The sequence below is a fragment of the Anser brachyrhynchus genome (assembly GCF_964034855.1).
Source record: "Anser brachyrhynchus genome assembly, chromosome: 2".
NCBI lineage: Eukaryota > Metazoa > Chordata > Aves > Anseriformes > Anatidae > Anser > Anser brachyrhynchus.
Genome location: NC_137695.1, coordinates 105,209,714 through 105,224,097, shown reverse-complemented (window position 1 = coordinate 105,224,097; position 14,384 = coordinate 105,209,714).

The window sequence follows — 14,384 nt, the reverse complement described above, 5'->3', positions numbered from 1 at the left end:
GGATAGGACATGCTAATGTTTATTCAGTGTTTGCTCAAACAGTGGCAGCTAGCCCAGGAGATTCCTAATACTAATGGCATTATTAATAATAATTATACATCTTGGGAATGATTTGTTGTACTATGAGAAAACAAGGTAAGAAAATTAGCCTTTTAAATCAACCACTGTGCACTAATAGATTGTACTGATGTTAACACCCGTTGCACCCTACGCTGCCACTGGAAAGCCTAAGCAAAAAGATGAAAAAAAAGATGAAAAGGGGAAAAAATGGGAGAAACAGCCCTGCAGATAGCAAGACCAGAGGCGGAGATGTGGAGGGAGCCTTATCCTTTTGAGGAACGGGAGTGAGAGGGTGGCTGTGTGTGGTCTGGCAGCCGGGCAAGGCTGCCTCCTGCCCTGACTAACGCAAGCTGGAAGGTTTTGTGCTCTGTGTTGGGGGCTGATACAGGACCCTGATTAGACCCTGATTGATTTGAACTCAGAATATGTTGTGGCTTGAATCCCCATTCAGGATTTACCACATGGTGTCAATTAAGTCCCTTCCCGAAGTGCTTCATTCTTCTGTCTTCTCTGTCAGTCTGTGTGTACACAAGTAAATGAAGTAGTTGCAGAACTGTCCTCTGGTTCTAACATCGATTGACAGAGTATGCCCCTTCACTAATTAACATAATTAATAAAGATTTTTAACCCTGTAACAAGGGTCAATGCCTGGCAAGCAGTTTTGACCCAAATCATGCCTAAGAACTATTTGGGACAGTACTAATTTGCACAGTCCAAAGTCTACCAAAGACTATAGTAATATTAATAACGGTGTAGATGATTCAGTTGCATCTGAGTTTCTTGCCTTTCTTTGTTTATGCATATAGAAGTAACTTTGTTTTGCTTCTATTTTATGTAAGTACTTAAAGGCAGTGCAATCACTGACACTCCCGTTTAAACTTTCTGTAGTACCATGTATTTTTACATCTTCTGGTCCAGGTCTAAAGTCCACAAATCTTCCCAAGCCTTTACGGTTTAAGTGCCAGATTTCAAGAGTCAAGATTTCAAGAACTGTCTCAGTTGTGAGCACTGAAATTGTGGCCCTCTGGATTTTGCAGTTCTTGTCATTTGAGCAACATTGTTTTTTTTTGTTACTTTTTTTTTTTTTTTTAATATAATATATCAGTCTCAAGGCAGCAGCACATAAAAAGGTGCAATTTAGTTGACAATTTTTTTCTTTGACAGGATTAATCTTACACCTCAGATATTTATTCCAAATAAATTACATTTTTCTCTGTGTGTAATTGCACATTACTAGCTTCTCAGGTGGTGTATTATGTAAAGCCTACTTTTATTGTTAAAAGCACTCCTGTTTACATTCATTTGTCTGTGCTAATTGCAATCAAATAAGAAAACTGCTAGGAATTGAATGTCATTATGTGGGGGGTATTTAAGTTGCAGTATGGAATGGAATTCAGTTCTGCCTAAAAAACACCCAAAAGATTAGAAGTGTATAAAGGTGAAATATACATAGATAATAGCAATTGTATTCAGTATACATTTTTGCTGAAAGTCTTTGTTTTGAAGCTGCTAGTCCTAAGGCTGCTTTCACATGCTTCTGTCCTCCCCCCACATTTCAAAAAACGTGGGACGAGAAAGGCTACTATGAATCTTTGGTGCAATCTTTCATTTGAGCAGGGAAATTTTTATATATGGTAATTTTTTCTTCAGTAGTGATTAACTGTATCAACTGTATCCTGGACAAACGGAAACCTTTAAAGGTTTAATCTTCTGCAAGCTTTAAGGGTTTCACTTTGGAAACCCACCCCTAAAACCAGCTGAAGGGAAGTAGCATGAGCATGATAAAACAGACATCTCAAAAGGATTTAGCGTTAACTCAGAAACTGGAGGTCTTGGGCTACTCTGCAGTATTCTGAATGTCCTGGTGACAGAAGCAGGAAAAGCATTTTGGAGATATAGGTTTGGAGTAGATCTCCTAGTTTCCTTGACATGGGAGGTTTTCCCTCTTCTAGCATTTTCCTTTTAGTGAGAAATGAATCCAGTGTTGCTACTCGGACATCAAAAGGAGCTCTGCAGTCCTGTAGAATTCATTCCTGTTCAGAAGGAATGCATTTTTTTAAAGTTTTGTCTACTCCTTAGAGACAGAGATGGTGTCTATCTTTACGGTGATGGCCGTAAAAATGCCTAGACAATGAATAAGAACTGAATATTTTATTGGGTGCCTTGTTAAAGCAGTACCCCATTGTCATTACTGCTGTAATCTTCCTCAGCCTGAGGGTAAGCACTTCTTCATCTCCATGATCCAGTCCTGTCTACGGAGTGACATTTTATGTTCTTGTATGATATATTCCCTCAGCAAGTTTGCAGATGACACAAGCTGAGTGGTGCAGTTGACACACTGGAAAGAAAGGATGCCATCCAGAGGGACACGAACAGGCTCAGGAGGTGGGCCCATGTGAATCTCATGAAGTTCTACAAGACCAGTGCAAGGTCCTGCATTTGGCTTGGGGCAGTCCCAAACATGAATGCAAGCTGAGAAAAGAATTTTCTCAGCAGCCCTGTGGAGAAAAACTTGGGGGTTTTGGTGAAAAACTGAACAGGAATCAGCAGTGTGCACTTGCAGCTCAGAAAGCCAACTGTATCCTGGGCTGCATCAAAAGATGTGTAGATAGCAGGTCCAGAGAGGCATTTTTAGGAAAAAATTGTCTCTTATATCAGACCAGTCCTGTATTCTGTCCATGACAGAGGCTGATGCTAGAGATCTAAGCATAAGAAACACAAATCTTCAAATGGCAATTAGATAAAAACTTGCTCTCAAGAGGCTTTATCATTAGCTTTGAAAAGGTAGCAATTTTTGCTTGCTTTTTGACATAGGTGAAATAAGAAGAGGAGAAGGGAGGCAAGGTCTTAAATGTGACTGATGACTCAAACTCAGAGATTTTTAATCGCTTTCAGTGGGAATTTGAATCAAACACACGAACTCTATGCATTTTCACATTCTTATTTTGCATATATATGTTTAATGCTCTACTGTTTAAACTGCATAGTACATAAAAACATATACCTACCTATGTATCTTTTTTTTTTTGATCTCTGAAGAAGGCTCTGATCTACCTTTCTATTTCTAGTGCTTATTCTGTATGACTGTATCATTTCTTTGTATGCCTCCTCTGTAATCTAAACAATTGTAAGCTTTTTTTTTTTAATATTTAAATATTTTATTTATTTATTCATTGTTATTTTATACTCCACAGAAATCCTGCTGTTGTCCACAGAAATCCTATTTTTCCCTGGAAGAAATTGACTGATTATTACATTTTTTGAATGTCTGATTTTATAATAACGGGTCAGACATTCTCCTGACATTGTGAAACGCCATTAGGTAAAAATGATTGAGATTATAGAGGATCTCCTTTTTAGAAAGTGCACCTGTAACAGACAACAACAGATTTCACAGTTTTAACAGTAAAATAAAAGACGCAGGGAGAGGGGTAGAAGCTCTCTACAGAACTTTTGTATGAAACTTGTATGGGTGAAAAGTACTTAAGCAATTGTACTGTTTTGTTTTTAGCCTTACGGAACTTGCTTATAAAAGATATACCAAAGAGGACAGAAAGCCTTTACAGGTAAAATTTCTAATGGTTTAATTTCCAAGGAAAAACAATGGACCAAATCCTTTAACTGAGCTTATATTGCTAAATAAACAGACAACTGATGGAAATGGAATTTAAGAACTTATGGTCAGAAAAATAATGCAAGGAAATACTTGATTGGTGCTTGTACTGCCTAGTGGCTGGGGACCATACTTCTAGGTGCTGCCTGTGTGCTGCCTACACTGAATGCTGGCCCTGGTGAGGGAACTGAGATTCAGCAGAGAACTGCTAAAGGCAGACTTTAATAACCATGATAAAGTGTGTTGAAAAAAGAAAAATCAGCACGGTGACCAAGTAGGTAGAAGGCAGAATAAAAAGATGAGAGTATGGTTTCTGGTAAACCAGAAACCTTTCTGCTTTGACTGTCATGCAGAATTTGAAGAATTCAGGCAAGAATTTGACAACTCTTTACTATTTTTAAGGGGATATTTATTTGCATTTAAGACTCTTATTTATCTCCTTTATAATGCTTAACATCATATTGACACTGCTGTATATAACTGTGCTGCCTTCCTCTGTTTTTCATTGCTATGAGGTACTTAAAAAATGAATGAATTTATAAAACTTTATCTATCTTTGTTATCTTATTCTATCATGTTACAACATTAAAAATAAATTTTGTATTTTTACATACAGTTTGCATGTACAGAATACATTTTGAAAAATATATTTGATTTCAATCAGATCTTTTTCTTTTCTGTTCATTTCCTATTCCTATATAATTTCATATATCACTCATTTCCTTTAATTTCCTGTATCACTCTAATGATATGGATATTCCTGTATCACTCTTTCATCGCTTTCATGGCTGTTATTATCAGTTCATCCATTTGCACTGGCACTAACTTAACCTCTAATGAGGAATCCTGTCCCTCTGCATTTATTAATTCACCTACAAAATAATACAAGAGATGCTTCAATCTGCATATCTGGTCTAGTTTTGAGTAATCCAGCAGGATCTGGAGAACACACCAGCATGGAATTCCTATCTGTCCTGTTACTGGGCAGATCTACGAGGCAGTTTTATTTTCATACTCACCTGTCAAGCAACAAGTTAAGTTTATTTTTTAGGAGTATAATTCATTCGCTGTGGCTTTTGTTTGTGAGTTTTCATCTTGTTGCCTTTTGCCACATTCTAAAACACTATATCATTGTAGTTTTGAATCTCAACTGCCTTGCAGCTCTGCAGGCTGTGTGGACTGTGTTAGAAATGACCATCCTAATTTGCACGCAAGGATGGTAAGCAACAAGGAAAGGGAGTCTGTCTCTGGCAGATACAGCTTGCTTTTAACAGCAGGGCATGCTTCCCTTTCACTCCTCGGCTTCACAGGTCAAAAGCTACATTGACATGCATCACAATGAATCATTCAGAGTTAAACGGATTTATCCAGGTGTAGAGCAGAATTCAGCTTAGTTCTCCTACCATGTGTGCTTTTTCCTGTTTGGAAAAGAGAGGCAGGCAGGCACTAAAATTTACCGCCACTAATTTTAGAGCTCAGTTTGAAAGTTTGGCCCCTATACCATTAAATCAAAAATGGTCAGTTCCTTGCTATGAATATTTTATAGAAGCTGAGTAAACGCAGTATTACATGCAGCTCCTAATGCTCCTAATGCTAACTTAATTACCTCTTAAAAGAATTTAGTGAGCTTAGCTAGTCCCTCTGGAGGCAGAAAAACAGGTTGTTTTGGCATAGAAGTCTTACTGAAAACAGAGATGATAGAATATTTGTGGCTTCACTTAGAGAAAAAATACACAGGTATATATAAAGTTGGGATAAACAACATATCCCTTTTCTCCCACTGAAGTTGTCAGACATTAAGACATTAAGAGCAGTGGTTTTTCTCTATTTTTTTTTTTTTTTGTGCAAGCACTATTGAGTTTTTAGTGGTTGCTTGCTTAGTAGCACTGGTAAATAAAGTAAATGGTTCCTATTTCCCCAACAAAGTAAGCAAGAGCATTGACAGATACAGTAGTATCAATGGTCCAGGCATGCAAATAAGTAATGTGACTGCTTAATTTTGCTCTCTCTTTTTCATAAACTACTCATAAGCTACTCCAAATACCTACAGTAGATTTCAGAATGTACATTAAGTCCAGCTTTACTGAAAGACCTCTCAAACAAACCTAAATAAAAGAAGAAATGAAATAGGCAACGTTGATAGAAAGTTATTCAATGCACTGTGTTAAAAAAGAAGTGGGTCTTAGGTAAGAAACTGATGAGAACAGGAATGTTGCAGGTAAACTATAAGAGGAAAAGTTTTATAATGTTCTTGTGCAAAACCATGCATCAATAAAAGGGAATATTCAAACTAGCTTTTCATAATATCGTAATTTTCATCTAACAAGGATCACATCTAGCAAAGAACAAACAAACATTAATTTCAACATCTGAATAAGGACCCTAGCTCTGTTCCCAATTCTGCAGGTCCACCAAGGAGCAGAAATAACTTGGATTCTAATATAAACTTAATCCTAAACCTAAATCAAAACCAGCAGCCCTTTCAGACATTTCTAATAATAGCATTGCTTTCCTACTATCTTTCTCTTTTTCATTCTTTCCCCCACCCCCATCACTGTGAACCAAATATATCCCAAAGCTTTTGGATCTCCTTTGCTTTTGAAAGCAAGAAAAAAATCCTCCCTCCTGTGATCTCCACAATTACCTTTTTCTTATTCTTCAAATGCATAATAAAGAATGTGTATGCAAAGCAAATATTCAGTGTTCAAGAACAAGCTAATTGGATTCTTTTCATAATTGGCAGTTTATTGCACATTTGTATTCAAAACTGTTCGCACTGTACCAGAACCCCCTGAGTTGCAGAAAAGAGATTCAATGCTTTAAAATCATATGCTTTTCTTAGCTGTCAAATTTGAAAAAAGAATCACTTACTGTTATTTAGAAAAGACCTTCATGATATATTCAGCAAAAAGGAATAACCTTTTACAGGTTTAATAAGTTCTGGAAGAACCTTTCCAAACTCAGCATACTATTGGAGAAGTACGACTTGGAGATAAACCTTTTTCTGGGTAATAGCCTGCACTTCTTCCCTCAGCCTTCACTGATTAGATCCCTTAGACAGTACTTCATGAGCAGGGCCAGAGTACTTTCCTTGGTTCTTTTAAGGATAGCACACGAGTATTATATAAATACTGTTCTACTTCTGTTTAGGGCTCCAGTTTGGTCTCCAGTAAAACCCATAACTCTTACATACTACCTGTCAACAGCAATGGAGAGGAAAAGAAACAACCACCAGAAACTTGTATAGTCATTCTGTTGGATACATACATATGGCCACAAAATGTTGGACACAGACATCTGGGCACAGGCTATGGTTGCCACAACAGCTAGTCTATGCTGCTGGGTAATTTGGCCTTGGATATTTCTCAAACAAGGGAAGATGCACAGAGTAAGAAGAAAGAAATCTATGTTGTTCACAAACCATGCTTTCCTTCATGAAGGTGATAATGGAAACTGCTGAAAACTGGAATCTAGTTCTTCCCATTTAATACATTCCATGTATCTAGCAAAAGTCTGCATATCTCTTGGCACAAAAAGAATCACAGTATCACACAGTATCACAGATTTCTAGGTTGGAAGAGACCTCAAGATCATAGAGTCCAACCTCCGACCTAACACTGAGTACTCCACTAAACCATATCGCTAAGCTCTACATCTAAACGTCTTTTAAAGACCTCCACGGATGGTGACTCCACCACCTCCCTGGGCAGCCCGTTCCAATGCTTAATAACCCTTTCGGTAAAGAAGTACTTCCTAACATCCAACCTAAAACTCCCCTGTCGCAACTTTCGCCCATTCCCCCTCGTCCTGTCACCAGGCACGTAGGAGAACAGACCAACCCCCACCTCTCTACGGCCTCCTTTAAGGTACCTGTAGAGAGTGATAAGGTCGCCCCTGAGCCTCCTCTTCTCCAGGCTGAACAATCCCAGCTCCTTCAGCCGCTCCTCGTAAGACTTGTTCTCCAGACCCCTCACCAGCTTGGTCGCCCTTCTCTGGACTCGCTCGAGCACGTCCATGTCCTTCCTGTAGCGAGGGGCCCAAAACTGAACACAGTACTCGAGGTGCGGCCTCACCAGAGCCGAGTACAGGGGGACAATCACTTCCCTAGACCTGCTGGCCACACTGCTTCTTATACAGGCCAGGATGCTGTTGGTCTTCTTGGCCACCTGAGCACACTGCTGGCTCATATTCAGCCAACTATCAACCAATACTCCCAGGTCCTTCTCGGCCAGGCAGCTTTCCAGCCACTCATCTCCCAGCCTGTAGCTCTGCTTGGGGTTGTTGCGCCCCAGGTGCAGGACCCGGCACTCGGCCTTGTTGAACTTCATACAGTTGACCTCAGCCCATCGCTCCAGCCTATCCAGATCCTCCTGCAGAGCCTTCCTGTCCTCGAGCAGATCGCCACACCCACTTAGGTTGGTGTCATCTGCAAACTTACTGAGGGTGCACTGGACGCCCTCATCCAGATCATTGATAAAGATATTAAAGAGGACCGGCCCCAGTATCGAGCCCTGGGGGATACCACTAGTGACCAGCCTCCAACCAGATTTGACTCCATTCACCACAACTCTCTGGGCCCGGCTATCCAGCCAGTTTCTAACCCAGTGAAGCGTACGCCAGTCCAAGCCCCGAGCAGCCAGTTTCTTGAGGAGAATGTTGTGGGGAACTGTGTCAAAAGCCTTACTGAGGTCAAGGTAAACCACATCCACAGCCTTTCCCTCATCCACCAAGCGCGTCACTTTGTCATAGAAGGAGATCAGGTTCGTCAAGCAGGACCTGCCTTTCATAAACCCATGCTGACTGGGCCTGATCGCCTGCTTGCCCTGCAAGTGCCGCGTGATGACCCTCAAGATAATCTGCTCCATGAGCTTTCCTGGCACTGAGGTCAAACTGACAGGCCTATAGTTCCCCGGATTTGCCCTGCGGCCCTTCTTATAGATGGGCGTCACATTGGCTAGCCGCCAGTCGACTGGGACCTCCCCCAATAGCCAGGACTGCCGATAAATGATGGAAAGCGGCTTGGCCAGCTCCTCCGCCAGTTCTTTCAGTACCCTCGGGTGCATCCCATCCGGCCCCATCGACTTGCGCACATCCAAGCTCCGTAGCAGGTCGTCAACCATTTCCTCATGGATAGCGAAGGCCACATCCTGCTCCCCATCCCCTTCCACCAGAATGTAAGATTAAAATTTACATATTGTACCCAAAGGGTACTGTCTCTCTCAGCTGTTTACCTCTGAACTCCAAATGGCTTTGTATCATCCTTGTTGTATTCATTTTTATGAATTAGTCTTCACAAGCTGATAATCTTTTCCTAAATTCCAATTAGCTGCTGCCTGGGTAGAATTTGTTGTTTTGAAAAACACATTGTTTTTTGGCATGTTTGTTAGATGTATCTGTGTGGCAAGAGTAGCTATCAATACTGCAGTTTACTCAGTAGGAGAAAATATATGTACAGTCTAATTAGAGATCCTGTGGGGAAACACGTTACTAAATAGAAAATTCTCATTAACAGAACCTTTGTTGGAGGTAGAATTAAAGCAAGGTGAACTTAACTAACAGGTATTTATGCTTGATGAATTAATTCAACATTTTGAGTAGCTAAAATAGGTTTTTCAGATTCAATGGATTTTAAGAATAGAGAGCTACTTTCTCAGATATTTTATATAAATAAATTAAACAATTCAGTAGGACTGCATTTTTATCCACCAGGTATTTACCCCCCCCCCCCCCCCAAAGAAAAAGTGGGTTCTATTTATTTATGCTTACTTGATAAATAACTATCAAGTAATTATAAATATCCCATCAATATTATCTATCAGTACTGGTCCTTCTTTCAAACCTTAGTTCTGTAAACCTTTGCACAGACCTCTGTCACGCTGTTAGTCCATTTTACCTTCCACAAAATTATCTGTTTACCTTATTTATGGGAGCCACAAACCCAGCCTGTATGGGCAATCTGCAGGTATTACAAGACCATCATCTGGTGAAGATGTGGAGAAGCAGGAGAGTAGAGGAAACCATGGATCTAATCTCTGGTATATAGAGGAGAATATGAAAATTCTTGTGTGTGACTGTTTTGGCTCTGTTTTCTGACCTCAAAATCTCAAATGCTAAAACTGAAAAAAGATCAAGGAATAATAAATGAATTTTGCCTGATCAAAAAATGGAATCTTTTCTGCCTATGGGTAATGCATCCACTAGAAAAAGCCAAGCATGCACCTTTTCTATTTGGACTCATTGGGTCGATCGTACTGTTAAGGATCACAAGAACACAAAGACAATAAACAGTCATTATACTTATGAAAGGGATTTTATTGTTATCACACACAGTATCAAGGGATTGTATTTGATATTTGAAAACTTCTAGCCCTATAACCTGCTTATATTCACTCAAGGACCCAACTCAGATTCAGGAGTAATATGAAGATGATAGGACACCACCAAGCCTGGGCTCTGTGGAAAGAAGACACGGGCTCCACAATTTTGTTTCAGAATATCAGCTCAAATATCTTTACTTGAAGAGCAAACCTGTCAGTGCTAAAGATGAAACACATCAAACTGGAGACTGCACTCAGGATCAGATGTAATCCTTTGGTCTCTATTTTATTGGTGGAGTTCAGCTAGCATTCACCTGAAAAGGACAGAATAAGGATCTCAAGATCTGACCTTCTGTTGCAAAAATGACTAATCAAACTGAGAATATTGCCAAAGCGAAACAAAGTAGAAGAGGTAGGGATTTGGCCTGTTGTTTGTAACCTTCATGGCCCATAAACATAAAAATATTAATGATTCTATCTGTGAGTAACTTTTAGTCCCATAACTCACAGAAAAATATACTGTCTGGAAAAAAAATATCAAGTAGACTATTTCCAGTACAGTATGGGTTATTTCAGTAGCTGCTGTGCTAAAGAATGCTATCTAGATGGGTAGGTATTGCCTGGCTGATAAAATATTATTAGCATTTTTCAACTCAGAAAAAATGAGAGAGTTGATGAAAGAAAGAACGAAACAAAATGAATCCTGCTGGTAAATCTTATAGTAGGAGGAACATATGCAGTTTAATCAGCTGAGGTTTTGAATTTAAACCAGCAGAAGGTAAAAAGACTGGCATCCTGCAGGGATGAGTGGGTGTTTGTGAATGGCAGAAGAACTGCGTAAATTGCTTGGAAAGAGAACAGTGCGCATGCTTGCTGAGGATCAATAGTTATCTGAAGAAATGAAGAAAAAAGGGTACACCTATGGTCACAAAGGTGCATTGAAATAAATACAAGGGCACGTCTACACTCTGAAGAAAGCCTGGGTCTTGAGCCTATTTTCACAATGAGTCATCTCTGATCCACATCATTTATCCTCAGGTGGTTAAGAGGAGCTTTAGACTTCTTTTGGAAAGGTTTAACACAGGCAGATATGAGTTTGTTATAACTCAGGTAACAATCCGATGTCCTAGCTTGATTCTTTCTGAGCAAATTCTGTATGGTAGCTGCTAGCCTAGCCAGAATAGTAGACAGCAAGGTGTCTGGAAAACGTGGGATCTCTGAGCACGATGTGGGTTTTCAGAAAGCTCCTCACTTTCCAGAATATCACAGAGGGGAATTCAAATCACTAGGGAAGCAGCTCCGCTCCAGTGTCTGGTAGCTATCCTGTCTAATTGTAGTAGAGAGAGTTGCAGAGTAAAGGAACTCTTGTCTCAATGCTGTTATCCACGTAGGAGTAAAAAACTATTCAGACTTAATCTAGCTGATGCAGACATTTCCAATGCATTATAATTGCTCACTTCACAGTAAATGCCAGTTTTGATCTTTGTTAAAAAAAAAATGAAATTCCCTACATGAAATAATGAGAATTTGAATTCTTGATTCCCACTACAAGAGCATGATTTATACTTTGACAGTAAAATAGTTAAATTATGCTTCAGAAATGAAGAAATACAGTGGTCTTCTTTTGAAAATATGAAAGGTATTCTCAAGCTGAATTTAGCAAAGTGAACTAGTTAAGGATAGGAAAAGCAGCACATCTCTTGCAACAAGTCCATGTGTGGAATGCGTGCTAACACTGTGCTGTCTGGTGGAAGGATATGAGAACTGGCTGTGCTAGGGACTGTCAGGAAACATCAGCACTGATTTAAAACTATATACATTCAGGAGACACAGGATGATTTTCAGAGGTTGCTAATGAGATGTGGCTCAGTCTGTAAGTGCCTATTCCCCATTACTTGAGTATAAAAATGACAAATGAGAATTTGAATTTCTGAATCTTGTTCAGGAAACATGTTTTGATACAAGACTGACCTTTCCTTTGCAATTTTTTCCTGTTCTTTACTTGCTGCGATCATTGGCTTCTGCTTTGGGCTATCAGGCTGCTGCACTTTTGTGTGCACTAGTCCTTTCTTCCAATGAGAAACCAGGCTGTGTTTTCCATTGCTAATAAATGACAAATTTAATTTCTGCAAGAGACGTATTGGCAAAGGCCATGTTTGTGATGCTGATGTTAAGAAGAAGTATTTTTCATTTACTTCCCCTGCATGTTTTCACAGTCAACTGTGCTACATCTGTAAGTAGACTAACTAGTTGTTGCTCTCTTTGTTGAGGACTGTTGCTACAGTCCCTCTTGGGTGGACCTTTCACTAGTACTGCCATGTCTTTAATAAAAATTATCCTAAATCTTAATTTTTCAGGTGCACTGTTTCCTTTATATATTACTGCTATTCTCTCTTTCTCTGGATTTCATTGTGGATTTCATTGAATGAATTACTGATTAAACAATTTTCAAATGGTATTAAAGGAGTCTCTCACCAATAATTACAAAAAGTAAATCTGTCACCTAGTATGACAGCAATAGAGAGACTCATTGAATCTAAACCAGAAAATAAAAATTTTGAACTTGGACTGCAATATCTAATTATAAATGAAATTTTAAAAATTTAGAGGTTTCACATTTGTTCTTGAGATTCAGGTGTGTAGAAACACATTGGAGTCACAGGCCAGATTTAGATTCTCAGTTCAAGCTTGCATTTAAAATATATAAATGAAAATTTATTGAACAGAATAATCACAATGCAAGAGGACATTCCAATTACCTCCCATTCCAGGACAGGCAGACGGGTGACATTCTGCTTTTTGTTACATGTGAAGAGTGTGTTTGGAATCCTTTGGAGCAGATATGTGAACAGACCCTTTCCTTGAGAACTCACAATGAAACAAAACAAATTGTGAAAATCATATATAAAAATATATATAAAACAAAAAAACAAACAAACAAACATTTGGAATAAGAGGGTTTTTAAAAAGCTGATTGTGGGGAGGTAATAAGGAAAATCTAGCATGCTAGATTTATACAGCACTTTATAAATTCTCAATTTTGCTTTTACTAGAAGGTACAATACTGTATTTCTTTCTCACTCAGAAGTCTGAGTGAGATAGAATTGAAAGAGTTTCAAGTCATAGTGATCTACTCTCTTGCTGCTTGGAAAAAATCTGCACACACATTGGCAATAGAAGAGTACTTGAGAACCACTCTTGATGTTTTACCTTCAGCTGTGCAGTATCTAATGTAAGGACTATGAACAGAAATCTCCTGTCCTTTGTAAAAAAGCAAAGTTAATTGGTGATTTTACATGGCAATCAACGTAGCATATTATATGGTATAAAATTGTGAGGATATAAGTATGCTGACCTTTACACTATCAAGAGATGGATCTTTCAGAAATGACAAAAAGATTGGTGTTAAATGCAAACTATTAAATATCATTAAACAGTCATGGCTTTTCATTAAACTATGCTTATATAAGTAAGTTAATTGTAGTTGTCCCACGTGGAGGACTTTATTCCTACTCTAAAATTTAATTCATCTCCAGGGGAATGCAGACGTATTTTCTCTTTGGAAAATGAAAGAAACTTGAAATTTGCCAATACAATATAAAAACTCTTAGTAAAAGTTTCTAAAAGGATATCTTCAGTTATTATAGTCCTGTCCTGGTCATTCTTTGGATACAGCATGTACTGTCCAGTCCTGACCAGTCAGGTCAATGTTAACTTTTGGTCAAGCCTGCACAATACCTAAGTAGGCCTGCTTCGAGGAGCTGTGTTGATGTCAGGGACAAGGAAGTGGCAAGAGACCTGTAGTCTATTGGACAGCCACTGGTGTACATTTTCAGTCTATGTGGAACAAAGATTTTTTTTCTAAATATTTCACGTCCACTTTTAAAGAAAGAAAAAAGAATTAGTTTTTCTGAGAGAAGTAAGTGTAAGACTAATGACTCTAGAGGGAGGCAAGAGCTAGTACAAGCCAGCAGAAAATCACACATAACTAAGCAGTGACTGAAAGTGTGCTGCTAAGATCGCACTTCTAGCTTATCCTCTTTCTATTCTGAATCTTCATGCACTGCTGTGAAAGCTCATGCCAATCTCCTCCCATGTCCATTTACGATACCCTACAAATTTTAAGAAATTGTGCTGAAAGTAATTTGAGTTAGGGTGATAGACTGTGCCTTGGACTCAGCCACAGCTCCATGCAAATCTATTATAAAACTTTAAGCATTAACCCTTAATTAAAAATAAAAAAATAAGATAATAATTACATGAGATTTTCCAATGGGTTAAAATTGCAGTGTGTCTGCTGTTGTTGCTAAGGACATTTGCTTAACATTGAATGTTTGAGCCTTGATGGTAAGGAGATTTGCACATCAAGAACCCCCTTAGTTTTAATGATTTTA